The sequence below is a fragment of the Lactuca sativa genome, chromosome 4 (genome assembly GCF_002870075.4).
Source record: "Lactuca sativa cultivar Salinas chromosome 4, Lsat_Salinas_v11, whole genome shotgun sequence".
Lineage (NCBI taxonomy): Eukaryota > Viridiplantae > Streptophyta > Magnoliopsida > Asterales > Asteraceae > Lactuca > Lactuca sativa.
Genome location: NC_056626.2, coordinates 73,013,920 through 73,028,542, shown reverse-complemented (window position 1 = coordinate 73,028,542; position 14,623 = coordinate 73,013,920). Strand labels below are relative to the sequence as shown.

General features: G+C 38.0%; 1 long non-coding RNA gene across 1 annotated transcript; it reads left to right on the top strand.

Moving 5' to 3' along the window:
• Nucleotides 1-1,966: 1,966 nt before the first annotated feature.
• Nucleotides 1,967-4,368, top strand: LOC122197653 (uncharacterized). The gene is made up of 3 exons (XR_006191264.2): nt 1,967-2,425; nt 2,728-2,843; nt 3,075-4,368. It is a non-coding gene; the product is annotated as an uncharacterized LOC122197653 (long non-coding RNA).
• The last annotated feature ends 10,255 nt before the right edge of the window (nt 4,369-14,623 follow it).

Here is a 14,623-nt window from a genome sequence, read left to right as displayed (position 1 = left end):
TTATAGACTCGGCGAGTTGACTCATATGGATGTCTCATTTGGACGTCTGAGGTCAGATTTGCAACTCCAACCTCTAGATCTAGCTTCCTAATACCCAAAAGTCATGTAAAGGTTCGATCTTGATGACCATGCATGGCATAAATGCTCCATAATGCCATCACAAGCTCCAAGCAAGGTCAAATGCATGGGGACCTGCCTCTAACTCAATAAAGTTCTAATCTTTGGACCCTCAAGGTCCTCTCTAGTCCAGATCTAAGGTTCTAACCTCAAATCATGCCCAAATAACTCAAAAACACAATATGTTTGAGAGAAATCCCTAAAAGCTCCCAAAAATGAGATCTAACGAACAAGAGGTCAAGATGAGAGCTTTTTTACCTCCGAATAGAAGCTAATGATAGAAGAATGCAAGATCCACAGCCTTCTCTTGATTTGATCCACCACACTCTTCCAATTTTCCCTCCAAAAAGCTCAAGATGGCCTCTCTCTCTCTCTCTCTCTCTCTATATATATATATATATATATATATATATATATATATATACAACGAAAAGGGTAGGTTAGGGTTTCTCTCTAGGAAAGGTGGCCGCAAAGGGAGGCCATAAGGGCCTTTAAATAGGCCACAAGCCTGAGAAATTAGGGTTTCCTTCAGCAGCGCTGACTCGGCGAGTCGGCTCACGGACTCGTCGAGTCCACTCATTAATCCACGTCACCAGTCGCGACTCTACTCGACGAGTTAAGGCACCAACTCGTCCAGTCACTCCACATATCTCAAAATAAATACTTAAAATATTATACCTGGAAATCCGGATGTTACAGTATAGATTTGTTAGTCAAGTCTTTTGGTTGATTTTGGAATTATTGTTTGGTTGTTATTGGGTTTTAACACGATGTTATCCATGTTATTTAATACAATTTCAAAGTTTTGTTAAATAATTAATATGATTGTTTTGTGTTATTACATATTTTGTATATTCTACTTTCATTGGTGAAATTATTTTATAGGATTTATTTTTTGTACACTTTAATTCTAAATGATGCACCAGCAAAAATCATGAATTCCTACAAATTGACTTTAAATCTGCAATTCAATATACATATTTAATTTTTTATCAGTTAAGTCCTTTTTAAAGCTAATTATCGATTTAACCTTTGATGATACAGTACATAAATGGTTCATCGTTGCAACATGATACTCTTACCATGTTGTCATAAAGAAACTGATATATATGTGGGTCAAGATCTGTTGCATATTTTATCACATGTCTTTAAGATTTGTAAGTTATAAATTTCTTCTCCAAAACCAGATCTGTTGCATATTTTATCACATGTCTTTAAGATTTGTAAGTTATAAATTTCTTCTCCAAAACCAGTATTTTTTATTACACATGTTGTTTCACATTATTTTATATATCACATACGAAATTTTAATTTTATTTTATTAAATAAACATGTTTTGCATAGGGTTGGCTCAATACATAGGCGGCTTGGGTAAATGTCCAAGGCAACAAGGAAAACGCGGCATAATTTTAGCCTAATCTCTTAGGCCGGACGGTATGGGCTCAGCAAGGAGCTCAGCAGGTTTTGTGCACACCGGGCCGAGTACTCGACATGCCGAGCTTGACTCGGCAACTCGGTGACCAAATGCCCATGAGAGAGAAATATGTTTTCAATTGGAGAGTTACATTAAAGGTCCCTATGAGTTCTCTTTTGGTTCACTTTCTACCCTAAACTCAACTTGAAAATACAATATTAACCCTTCAACTTTATAAAAATTATCATTTAATTTATTTCCTTTCCTATTTAGTATTAATTCAAGTAAATTAATTCTATATAAGTTAATTGTTATTAATATTCTTTGTGTCCCCATTTTAAATTATATGATGTTTTTACTTGTTGTAAATTTATTTTTCTAAGTTTTTTTTTGTATTTTTTTGGGTGTGTTGTTGTATTTTTCGTTGAATTTTAATGAAATTGTAGTTTTACATTAAGTTGGTTAAATTGACTATTTTTAATATAAATTAATTTTAGTTTGTATGTTTTTAATTGTGAATTCGATTTTTTTTGGTGTGTTTGTTGTTATTTTGATTTTCTATGTTTTTATTTTAAGTTTACTGAATTTTAGTTTTTAAAAATTGTTATGTTTAAAAGATTTATTTTGTATATTTAAAAAAAAAGGTAGATAGCATGACAAGTATGACAACCTGCACCTACCGAATGGCAACTTTTGATAAGAATGTCCAAAGTGTACCACACCCACCAGCCATATGGGTAAACGCGGCTATTAAACTCGTATTGGAGTGTTGGATTATCAATCTCATCGATGATTCTTCAATCGGGGTAGGAAATCAAGGGCACGAAAACTAAAATCACATTGAAAAACGAAGATGCAATAATCACAATGTAGAAGACGATGAGTTTCCTATCGGTATCTATCTCTAACCTCCTGATTCTTCAATACGGCTATACAATTCAGTCTCCCACATTCCAATCGTATTTGGTATTTCATCAGACCAAGTGTTCAATTTCTAAAAGTAAAAGACGATATCTCTCTTTAATTCAGAATATTAGTCTCGATTTGGCGATATTTGTATCCCGTCTGTATATCATCCATGGACGATAGTTGATGCTCTCCACCATTTAATTTGTTTTTTACCCATTCAATTCCTTAATAGTTGATATGTTCTCTCATTTTTTCGATTTCTGGATACAATATGTGAATAAATCCAGGTTTTTAAGTTCTGCTACAGTGCTACTATTGACTTTTTAATCTGAAGAGTGAAGAGTGAAGACAAGAGTTCAAGACTTCAGAATTGGAGTTCAAAGTTTGCTCCAGGCTTCTAGAGGTATTTTTTCTATTTGATTATTCTTAACTCTTATTTCTCGGTATCTATTAAATATGTATTATATCTTTCTGATCTTCTCTCTAATTAATCTGAGTCATCTTTTATCTAAACTCTAAAGTTCAAATTTTGTTTGAAAGCTGGAGGTATTTTTATATGTTTTGATTTCTGATTTATAGAGGTTTGGAGTTCATCTATTCATGTCTTTAACTTCATATTTGTCTTCTCATTCAGGTTTATTTTTCTCTCTCAGTATGCCCAAATTCTTTGAGTTCTTGGCCGGCTTCGCAATTATAAATCGAAATTTTTTGGAGACTTAGAGGTCAAATTATAAGGAATTTTTATTTCATGGCTTTCTTGGTAAACGTTATATATATATATATATATATATATATATATATATATATATATATATATATATATGTTTTTTATTTGATTAGTTTGATGTTTTAAATACTAAGTTTTGAATTTTTAATATTTAAAGTAATATGTCTGAATATGTTGTGATTTTGAAACCTAATGTCACCTGAGTACTTGACCATTTAAATATTTGGAGTTCAAAACTACTTCTATAATTCTATAAAGCATTCATTTTTTTGGTTATTTTAGTTTCATGATGGTAGACACAACTAAAATAGTATATCTACCATCTTTCTCTAATATACAGTTAAGAACTTGATTAACATATAAGTATTACCGGTTATATATTTAGTCCTTAAAAGTTTAAATTTGATTATTCCTCTTTATTTAATCAATTATTAATATCTTGTTTTGTTTTTAAGTTAGAAAGACTTGAGGCTTTGTTATTATAGATATTGTGAATTTAATCAATTATTAATATCTTGTTTTATTTTTTAGTTAGAAAGTCTTGAGGCTTTGTTATTGTAGATAGTTTGAGCTAGATTTTCAATCGGCGGAAATGTATAATGTATTGGTAGTGTATTTACTTTTGAAGAGGATCAATGTAATGTTGTATTAATATGAACTTTAATTAATTAAAAATTTTACTGTGCTTATGTTTAATAAATTTATGTTATGTAAACTTTTGGTGCATCGTTCAATACAAATATATGGGCATCATTTCATCATCTCGCCCCAGGTATGAAAAATCAATGGACCAGCCGTGGTTTTGCATATAGTAACAAAATAAAATCTTACAAAATCTATTCTAAAACTATTTTTGTAAACTACATCAATTCGCTCCATAACTGTTTACATAAATTAATTCTTACATTGTTTCAACAATTATATTGAGTGATTTCCTTATATACAGATTTAGAAATCAACAATATCATTATATATGTATGATATAACCAAAAACAGACACTACAAAAAACATATAGAAATGAGTGACATTTCATCTGCTTCTAGAAAAAAAAGCGTAAAATGTTGTGAGTTATGTTTTACCACACACCTATTGCCCAAATCCCAACCAAATGCCTACACCATTAAACCGATTGTCTGTATCAGAAAATTGCAATCATATTTCTCCTTACCTCTTACACCTCTTACAGACTCCAACGAATATGTTTCCGAACAATGGAACCATCAAATCAAAATCATCCTCAGCCACACCACTGTCCAACATCACAAACAGTAAAATTCACATTTTATTATTATCATTATATTTTTAATACATAGATGTCTATAATATTCAATTTGTATAAGTCTTTTTTCCTTTAATAGCATATTTGAATGTTTGATATATATACTATTTTTTAGTTTTTGCACCCTCTTCAACCAATGCTATAAAAACACCATCACATTACAAATGAACATTTTCTTATATGTTATGTCTTTTTTATTGCACTTTTGTTTTTTTATATTTGTTTATCCATTGTACTTTTCATTATTTTTTATATATTTCCCCACCTTTGTGATATGAATTTTCATTTTTGGAAAATAATTACTTCATACCCCCTAATTGTCGAGTTACTCGAAAGTTTGTCGAATTGCCTTCGGAATCCTCGTATCATACCATGATACACTCGAATATGCAACCAACATTTATTTCATCAATGACTCCACTTTCACAAATCATCGGTCAAGGTAAATTATTAATAATTCTTTTTATATTATATTTACATCCACTTTTTAAATCATATAACCACAATTTTCATTTCCCAATATATTAACTGTTAAAGTAACCAATGAATAATTGTAAGCCTACCATATACATCGGCAGTTTCAAATCAGCGTACAAATCAAAATGCCACAACTTTCAATGTTGTTAACACGCATCAGAACTCTAGTCATACTTTTCCTATTCTTTCATTACTAGTTTATTACTTTTTATTACATATGTTTCTTTATTTCATCATAAATTTATTACATTATATTTGATTTTATATCTTTTTCTTGTCTTTCAAAATTCCTTCATAAACATTAGCAACACAAGTGTCCACGTTCTCTAATGCTTCAGTTGTTTCCAACAACCAAACTACAATTCAGAACAACAAACACAATTCATTCCACAATGTAACGACGTAAATTTTCAAACAATGTTTTGTTTTAAAATCGCATACTTTTCATAACATATGGTATAAAATCTCGTTTACTCAAATTACAAAACACAACTCCATTAATAATCCAGGATCCTCAAAACATAACTCTTTCTTTGGTGTGTACAATCAAGCCGATGCCGTCCCGCGATCCTGAGAAAACCTGAAACACATAACGCATAACACGGTAAGCACAAAGCTTAGTGAGTTCCCCAAAATACCACGTACAACACATAAGCCAGTCGAGGCTATAACTCAGTATGACCCTTCGGTCAATGTGTCTCAGTAGGACCCTCCAGTCTCATAGCTCGTTGGACCCTCCGGTCCGGTCTGGTTGAGGACCCTCTGGCCTCATAAATCGTTGGACCCTCTGGTCTGGTCTATAAAACTTTGAATGGCATAAATCACAAATAAATAATGCACAACATAACACATAAGGCGGGATAACATAATACTCAATGTAAGCACATAAGACCTTCCGGTCACACATAACTACCACTCAAGGTAAAGTATAGTGAGAAGACTCACCTCATATGATGTCTAGTATACTCTCGTTCTCGATATCCCTGATCTAGCCTCCTCCTATCAAAATGGTAATATCTCTTATCAATACTCTCTTTATGTTCTCATCTCAAAAGAATAGGTAGAAGACCATTCCACCCCTCCATAGCCTCTCTTGAATCAGCTAGACCAAAACCCTAAGGTCAACGAAAGTCAACTCCAGTCAACGGTCCAAATTTGACAAGACTCGTCGAGTGCACTCGGGTGACTCGGCTGGTCCATGCGTGTCCTCTGAGTCCTCCTAAGGCCTCACTCGACTCGTCGAGTTAACCTTTCACTCGATGGGTCACCACTGATCACGAATCGTGGAGCAACCCTATCCGACTCGTCGAGTCCTCTCATGGACTCGGTGAGTTTCCTCCATGGAAATCCTCACTCGACCTTCTGAGGTCAGATCTGTTTCTCTAACTTATAGATCTGACCTTCTCACACCCAAAAATCACGTAAAGGTCCCATCTTTATGTTCATGCATCACACATATGGCTTTATTTGATGAAATAACTCTTAAAATGGTAACCTAGACTCAAAACTCTTATGGGACTGCATAAAGCTGGATGATTGGGACTCTCTGGACCTCTCAAGGTCCAGATCTAATATCTATGCCTCAAGGGGACTTCACTCTCAACATAACTCAACTTAAAAGAGGGTAAAGAAACCCTAAATTCATGAGATCTACTAGCCATACGAAAACAGGTAGAGATTTATACCTTAAACAGCAGCTTTGAATGGAATAGTAGTAGATATGAGCCCCTCCAACAATTTAGCTTGAACACTCTCCTTGTTCCTTGCAAGAATGCACCCAAAATGATGAAAATTAGCTCCCTCTTTCTCTCTATGCTCTCTAGATCAATTAGAGTCTCTCAGGGGAAGTGTGGCCACAAATGAAGGCCATAAGGGCCTTTAAATAGGTCACAAACCCAAACAATTAGGGTTTTCCTCAACAGCACTGACTCGGCGACTCAGATACCCGACTCTTCGACTCCAATCATTAAACATGTCACCAAAACGCGACCCTACTCGACTAGTTAAGGCACCAACTCGTCGAGTCACTCCTCATATCTCGATGTGAATACTCAAAATATTATCCCTGGAAATCCGGATGTTATACACAAGAGGGAAACGAAAACAGTTTAATACAAAAGATATTCCATTTTTCAACTTGAATAAAAATTTTGTTGAACCTTCAGGTAGCAATATTTTTCAGGTTGAACTCTCATGTAGTAATATTTATCCACTTCATCATCCAGGTACGTAATTATCTATTTATTAATACATGTAGTTATACATTTATCTGAATATTAGTTATGCACAAAGCTCTTCTAATAAATAGACGACAATATTTACCAACACTAACTCTATAGAAAAGAAAAAAAAGAGCCAGACCAATTTCTACAAAAAAACAAAAAAAAAGACACAAATATGTATGCCTTCTACTTCAAATGCTAAAAATGATGACAATGGTAACAATCATAGTAGATTTATTGGAATAAGCAAAGGTCTTATATCCATACAACAACTTCTTTTATCGTTACAAATAACAGATGTCTTTACCCTATTGCATTTCAATCATATAACAAATCTAATTTTGGGAAGTTGTTTCTTTATATATAGATTATTTTTGTAACATCCAAATTTTCCAACCAAATTTTTTTATTTTAAAATTCACAAAAAAAAACATTGTTCGTAAAAACCATCCCAAGAAAATCACAAGTGTCAAATACAAATCATCATCGAAATATCAGAGTATCCCAAAATATTTGGAATCATAAACTGCAGGCGAATGTATACAATCAAGCATTCACTTTCCTGCGATCCTCAAAAGTACCTGAAACACATTTAATCAACAATTTTGAGCATGAAGTTTATTGAGTTCCCCAAAATACCACATACAACACAACACAAAATAAACAGTTGTGGGTTATCAGCAACCCTAGAGACTACTTGAAGTCTCAATAGGCAAACAACACGCCCTGTGGATTATCAGCAATCCTGGAGACTACCCGAAGTCTCAGCACACACAATAACACATATATAGTAACAACAGAAAGAACCAGCTGGTCAACACATATATTCTACCACACAGGTAAGAATAGTGAGGAAACTCACCTCACACAGATAACTGATAGAACTCACATCCGAACTATCGAAACTAGACTCCGCCTATTAATTACACCAATTAACCCTAATTAACGATTAAGGTAATTTTCCATACTCCACTAGTCCCAGGCCAAGTCTAATCCATAATTATGGCAAAAAGACCATTTTTCCCCTTCCAATACCAAAGCCCTCACAAATTCACCTAAAGGCACAACTAGTAAAAAGTGAAAGAAAGTCAAAGGTCAACATTTTGACCATACATACTACGTACTCATCTCTATGTTTGGCGTAGAGCACAAGGCTGAACGAAACAGGTTCGCAACTGGCTACGCTGGGCCTAGCCGGTTTTACACTCGGGGTAGGCGATAGCAACTCAAAATCCAACTTGTAAGGTCTTAATCATTGAGAGACTTTAACCCAACCTCAGATCTAACCCTAAAAGATGTCCTAATCCATAAAGTCTCTGACTTTATGCCTTTTCATGGCTAAAGAGAGCTTAATCCTAAAACCCTAACTTCTAACATCACCAAAACCCCATAACTCATGCATGGATGAAACGAAAGGACCAAGCTTGCATTTTCTTTTGACACTATGCACCCTAAAAGGTATGAAAGGAGAGCTCAAATGCTCTGGAGTATTCCATACTCAGAAAGATCAAGATTTTACGACAAAATGAGCAAAAAAAATTAAGCATAAACAAGATCTAACCAAGCAAGCCTCAATGTATGAGCTTTATACCTTTTCGAGTTGAACAATGATGTGTAAATTTTGGATCCAATGGCTTGAGTGCACTGCCACTTCTTCAATGATCTTCCCTCACAACCAAGAACACTCAAAACTCACTCAAAGGCTTCAAAAATCAATCTCAAGGGCTACGGTTTTGATTTTTGGGTTTAGAGGTGTAACATCCAAAATTTCATAAATACGATTTATGGGCTTAAAGTGTAAATTGAGGAAGCTACTCGACGAGTAGGTTCGATTACTCGTCGAGTCGGAGCGGGATCTGGTCGCGAGTTAAGTGACCAACTCGTCGAGTCGGCGGCTGGACTCGACGAGATGGTGCTAGGAAGATAAAACTCTAATATTAGGGTTTGCCCCCTATTTAAAGGACCTTAAGTCCTCACCTCAGCCTCCTTGTTACCCCTTGACAGTCAAAAAACCCTAAAATCGTGTGTGAGCCTTTGGAGTGAGCTTGGAAGCTTTGGAAGGAGATTCTAGCAAAGGAGGCTTGTAGATCAAGTGTATAGCATCAAGGGACTCGTATAGATCCGGAATCTACTTCAATTTGGGCACATTTTTGAGGTAACAAGTTGTTACCTAGATCCCTTCCTTTCTAGATCAACTTATGGATGGATTTGGGGCCATTTTAGTATGTTTAAGATCCATTTCGGATTATGGGTCTAGATCTGAGGTAGCAACTTCAGATCTAGACTTGCCTTGGTCCAGGAGATCATAAAGCATCATCCCTTGGTTTGGTTGTGAAGCATTCTTGCCTTAAACCCTAGCCCTAGCTTGTTTTCGGCCAATAGCACCTTGTACTCACGTAAAGTTGGCAGCTATACGTGAGATTCATGCCCTAGGAGGATGGATCTATAGTATGGAGCCTCTGCATGGCTCAAAAAGTGACTGTATGGATGAAGGACTGAAGACACTCGACGAGTCTCATGTGTTGACTCGGCGAGTCATATAATAATGGGCATGGACTCGACGAGTTGGATGAACAACTCGGAGAGTCTGATGAAGATTGTCGTGGACTCGGCGAGGCTGTTCTTGGACTCGGCGAGTTATAGCGCAGAACCCCCAACCTCTTCTGGTTAAGACTCGGATCAGTGAGTTGAGTGGTGACTCAGTGAGTTGGATAGGATAGGACTCAGAGATTGATGGACTCATCGAGTCATGGGGTGACTCGGCGAGTCGAGTCGTGATATGAGAGTCTTCTGAGTTTAAGAACTCGGCGAGTCAATGGGTTGACTCGGCGAGTAGGGTCAATCAGGAAGGTTGACTTTGGCCAGGACTTTAACTCTTACCCGTTTGACCTTCAAGGGTATTATGGTAAATTAGATATTTATGTCAATGGACCATTGATGGCTATAGGTGTTGGATTCTGGAGCAGTGCTTCGGGATTGTGCTTTCGTGGATCGGTTCGACAGTTGCAAGGTGAGTTATCCTCGCTGTACCCAAGGGTCTAAGGCACCAAGTTCGGCCCTTTGATTGTTATTTGAGATAGTTACTGTTATGATATGTTAGTTGGTACTTTGGTAGAAAGGATGATTGTGTGTTAGTATTGATTGTTAGATCGGAATCCTGGTAGATTGGATGTGGCTATGCTTAGTGATCTATAGTTGGTCTGACTGTCTAAATTTTGGTAGGAGATTACATGTTATACGTGCACATGTTTGAGAAGTAATAGAGGGTATTCCATCCCGGTAGGATGATAGGGCCCTAGTATGTTGTTTCTGTAGGCTGTTATGTGATTATCTGATAGGTGCACATGTTTGTTAGTGTGTGGGCATTCCAACCCGATGGTTGTGGGCCAGGAGTATTCCATCCCAGTAGGATTATTGGACTCGTAGTAGGTAGGGCATTCCAACCCGATGGTTGTGGGCCAGGAGTATTCCATCCCGGTAGGATGATTGGACTCATAGTAGGTCGGCATTCCAACCCGAAGGTTGAGGGCCTGGGGTATTCTATTATGAGGGATGATTGGACCCATAGTAGTTGTTGTTGTATATGTAGGTGTCCGTGCATTCCAACCCGATGGTTGTGGGCCGAGAGTATTCCATCCTGATAGGATGATTGGACTCGTAGTATGTTGGCGTTCCAACCCGAAGGTTGAGGGCCAGGGGTATTCCAACTAGATGGTTGATTAGGCCCATAGTATGTTGTTCATTGTAGTATGTGTCTGGTTATGTGTGTATGGGTATTTTGGGGGAACTCACTAAGCTTTCGGGCTTAAAGTTTTAGTTTATTGTTTCAGTTACATCAGGAGATCGTGGCAATGCAAATGCATGATCGTACCGCTCCTCATATTTCTTGATTTTGTGATTTGGTTCTGGGGATACTCCGATGTTTAAACTATTTTGAAAACAAGTTGTAATAACTTAATGGTTTTTGAATGGATTAAAATGTTTTAAATTGGTGTAAATTTTATGGGTGTTACAAGTTGGTATCAGAGCCTTGGTTTGAGTGAATTGTTGAAACATTCGTGTGAATCCAGTCTCAAATCAAGGAAAGATTTTCAAATGGTTTTCAAAATAAGTAAAGGAGGATGCGGAGGGTACGATCATCCGGAGCCAGTAAGTAGACCCTAAAATACCATACAAGTTATTTAATTAGTTGATATGATCAAAACAACATGCTAGTACTAGGCTAGGGATCTTCAGGAATGGCATGATAGAATTGCCTGATTACATGATGTCTGCTAGCCTAGGATTTCCTTTATATGAGATTGACATCATTACTGTAGTTGTTTAGTGTATGCATCATGGTTATACATAATTAAGATCTTATAGCCTGAGAATGTTTGATTTGGCCTTATGTTCTGTTCTTGTTTGATTGGGAGCTTAGGGTAGGATTGGATATTCGAAAGTCTATAGGGTCCAACATTATGTATGGCTAGCATACACTGGTGCTACAGGGTTGGTGGAAGTTTCATGGATGGGTGAGTAGGAGAGGCTGAGAGGTCAGTTACGAGATATTCAGTATTCCTCTAGGAGTGAGGATTGAGTGCTCTTTATGTCTGTATTTGTTGTTAGGGTGTTGTGATGATACTTGAGACAAATATGGGTAGGTGTGGAAGGTAGTATCGGCCCGTACTAGTGAAAGCACAAGACCCATACACGTATCAAGTAAGTCACAACCCCTAGGGTTTTGTTTGGGAGATAATGTCCAAACTTTTATGAGGAATGTCTAATGTCCTTCTTAATGAATTTCAGTATGGTGGTTACGAGGTGTATTGGAGCAAGATCCGGTTCAGGATCAGGATCAGGAGAGGGTAGTCAGGATGGATCAACACCACCTGAGGTAGTAGGTCAGATGAGGACATATGAGTTGGATGCTAGGATTCGTGAGATCCTGCATGATGAGGTTGCTGCTATGTTCCAGGATCTGTTACCAGAGATGTTTGGGTTGATCAAGACTGCCATGGTTGAGTACTTCGATGAGCGTTATGCAGCTCTTGCAGAGACGGCTGCCGCAGCGGTTTTAGCAACGGCAGGGGGAAGGAGCCGGTCGTGATTTTCAGTATCGGGACTTCAATAATACGAAACCCCCTACCTTTGACGGAGTTTAGGATCCAATTGTTGCGATGAGATAGCTGTCGGACGTGGAGGGATGTTTCTTCACGTGTTCATGCTCTACTGACCAGAGGGTGAGGTGTGCCCTGAACCTGCTAAGGCTCAGGGCAAAGGATTGGTGAAGGTTGACTACGAGATCATATTCTGACGCGCAGCGAGCTGCGGTTACTTGGGATCAGTTCTGAGACATGTTCAGTACCCGTTATGTTCCGCGGGTTGAGCGGGATAGGTTGGCTCAGGAGTTTTTGGAGCTGAAACATGATTCAGAGTCGGTGATGGAGATCACAAAGATGTTTACAGAGAGGGCGATGTTTTGCCCTGAGTTTGCTTCGGATCAGGCTCAGATGACCCGATACTTGAGCATGCTCAAGACAGATATCAGACAGTTCATATCTATGTAGAGATGTAGTACCTTGTTGGAGTTGCAGGAGGCCGCCAGGTGGCGCGAGTTAGAGATTGAGCTCCAGCTGAGGGAGCAGAGGCAGGCCTCGGTGCAGTCGCAGCCTGCGCCGAAACGGATGAGGGCCACTGATTATCGATACGGAAGTTAGAGGGGCCGTACTTGTGGGAAGTGCGACAAGGTTCATGAAGAGGGATGTCGGCCTTCTTCTGGGTGCCACAAGTATGGCAAGGAAGGCCACATAGCCAGGGACTGCGGACAGCAGACTACGGCTGCCGGAGTCCGACTTTGTTATCATTGCGACCTGGTAGGCCATATGAAGGCCCAGTGTCCACTATTGGCCGCCAGGCCAGCGCAGGCCCTAGCACTAACCACATTGAGACTTAATGATAGGGGTCAGAGTAGATCAGATCCTCCAAAGGCTCCAAGGCATGCATATCAGCTCATGGCCGAGGAGACCGGGGCAACGCCAGAGGGGACAACGGGTATGTCTTTTTCCTATCTTTTGTTCATGTTGGTATTATGATTTCCTTTTATTTTCCTGCATGAGTTATTAGGGCATAGGAGATGCTGGTGAGATTTGATTGTTACGGGATTCTATAGGGATAATATTCGGTGGTGCATTCAAGAGAAAGAGAGGTTATGATTCAGGGATTCAGAATCATTAGCGGAAATTTAGATTCCTTGAAGTTCGTTGTCTCGGATTGGGACGATTGAGTAGCGTACCTGCTTCGCCACAGGTAGACAGTAATTAGTGCTCTAAGTGGGGGAGAATTGGAAATTCTCAGAGGGGGTGCTGTTTTTTTTTCTTGAGATGTTGCCTGACGCAGTTTGGATGTCGGTACTGGAGTGGTGCAATAACGCAGACCAGTTATGTTACAGACCTTATATGTATTGTGGATCTATGAGTAAGAATTAAGGATACTTCTATGCTATAGCAAGTAGTGGGATTATCCCCAAGTGTCGAAAATGTTGAGAGGTATGCGGAAGACTCTTTATGGATTGATAGATATGCGATCAATTTCGGCGTATGTATACATGTTATGGGGTAGCAACGTGTTCCAAGTGGATGATATAGGGTAAGGATCTGACACTGCGACACTGATTGAGGTTGTGAGGTCATGGTTTAAGTCTCCTCGGAGGTGGGGGAAGTGAGTATCTCCAGGATGGAGATTTGGACGGTAGAATTGGAAGTAGCGGGATTGATAGACTCGGTATCAATCTAGACCTGCGCTGAGAACCGTGTGAGGGTATTCCAGTCATAGATCGTGGGCATAGAGATCGTAATGGATATGTTCCTGCTGTGGCAGTGTTGGTGTAGACGTATTGTTGAGGTTGGACGAGTCGTACTCAGTTATGTCGAATCAGAGAAGTTTGAGGGAGCTGCAAGGTTAGATCCTTGGGTGCCAAGTATGAATGTAGGCTTGAGTTATGTAAGTGGTGGTATTCCTGTTGGATTAGTGTCTAAGTCCATAACTATTTTGGTATGTACTTGACCCGATGGTGCATGGTCCTTTTGGGTTGCCTTCACCAAAGCAACTTGATTGGAGAAATAAATAAAGAGAGAGGTTATTATGGTTTATTAATATGTTATAAGAATAATATATTAATGGAGAAATCATATTTGTTTAATTAATATTGGTCGATAATTAATTAAGAATTAATTTTGTGATCAAATGTAATTAATTAAACTAGAGGGGCTGAATTGTAATTATGTGATAGTTACAAAATAAGGTAAGGATTATCTTATTAATAGGTTGGACGAATTTAAGGTGATAAGGCCTTAGAATTCGACTAGGATAAGGGTTTAAAGGCTTATCTTATGGGTTGCTTGGTAAGCAAGCAACTAGATAAGGATAAGGACTAAAACCCTAATCTCTACACCTATATAAAGACCCCAAGGCTCGTGAATTCGGCCATGCCTTCCCA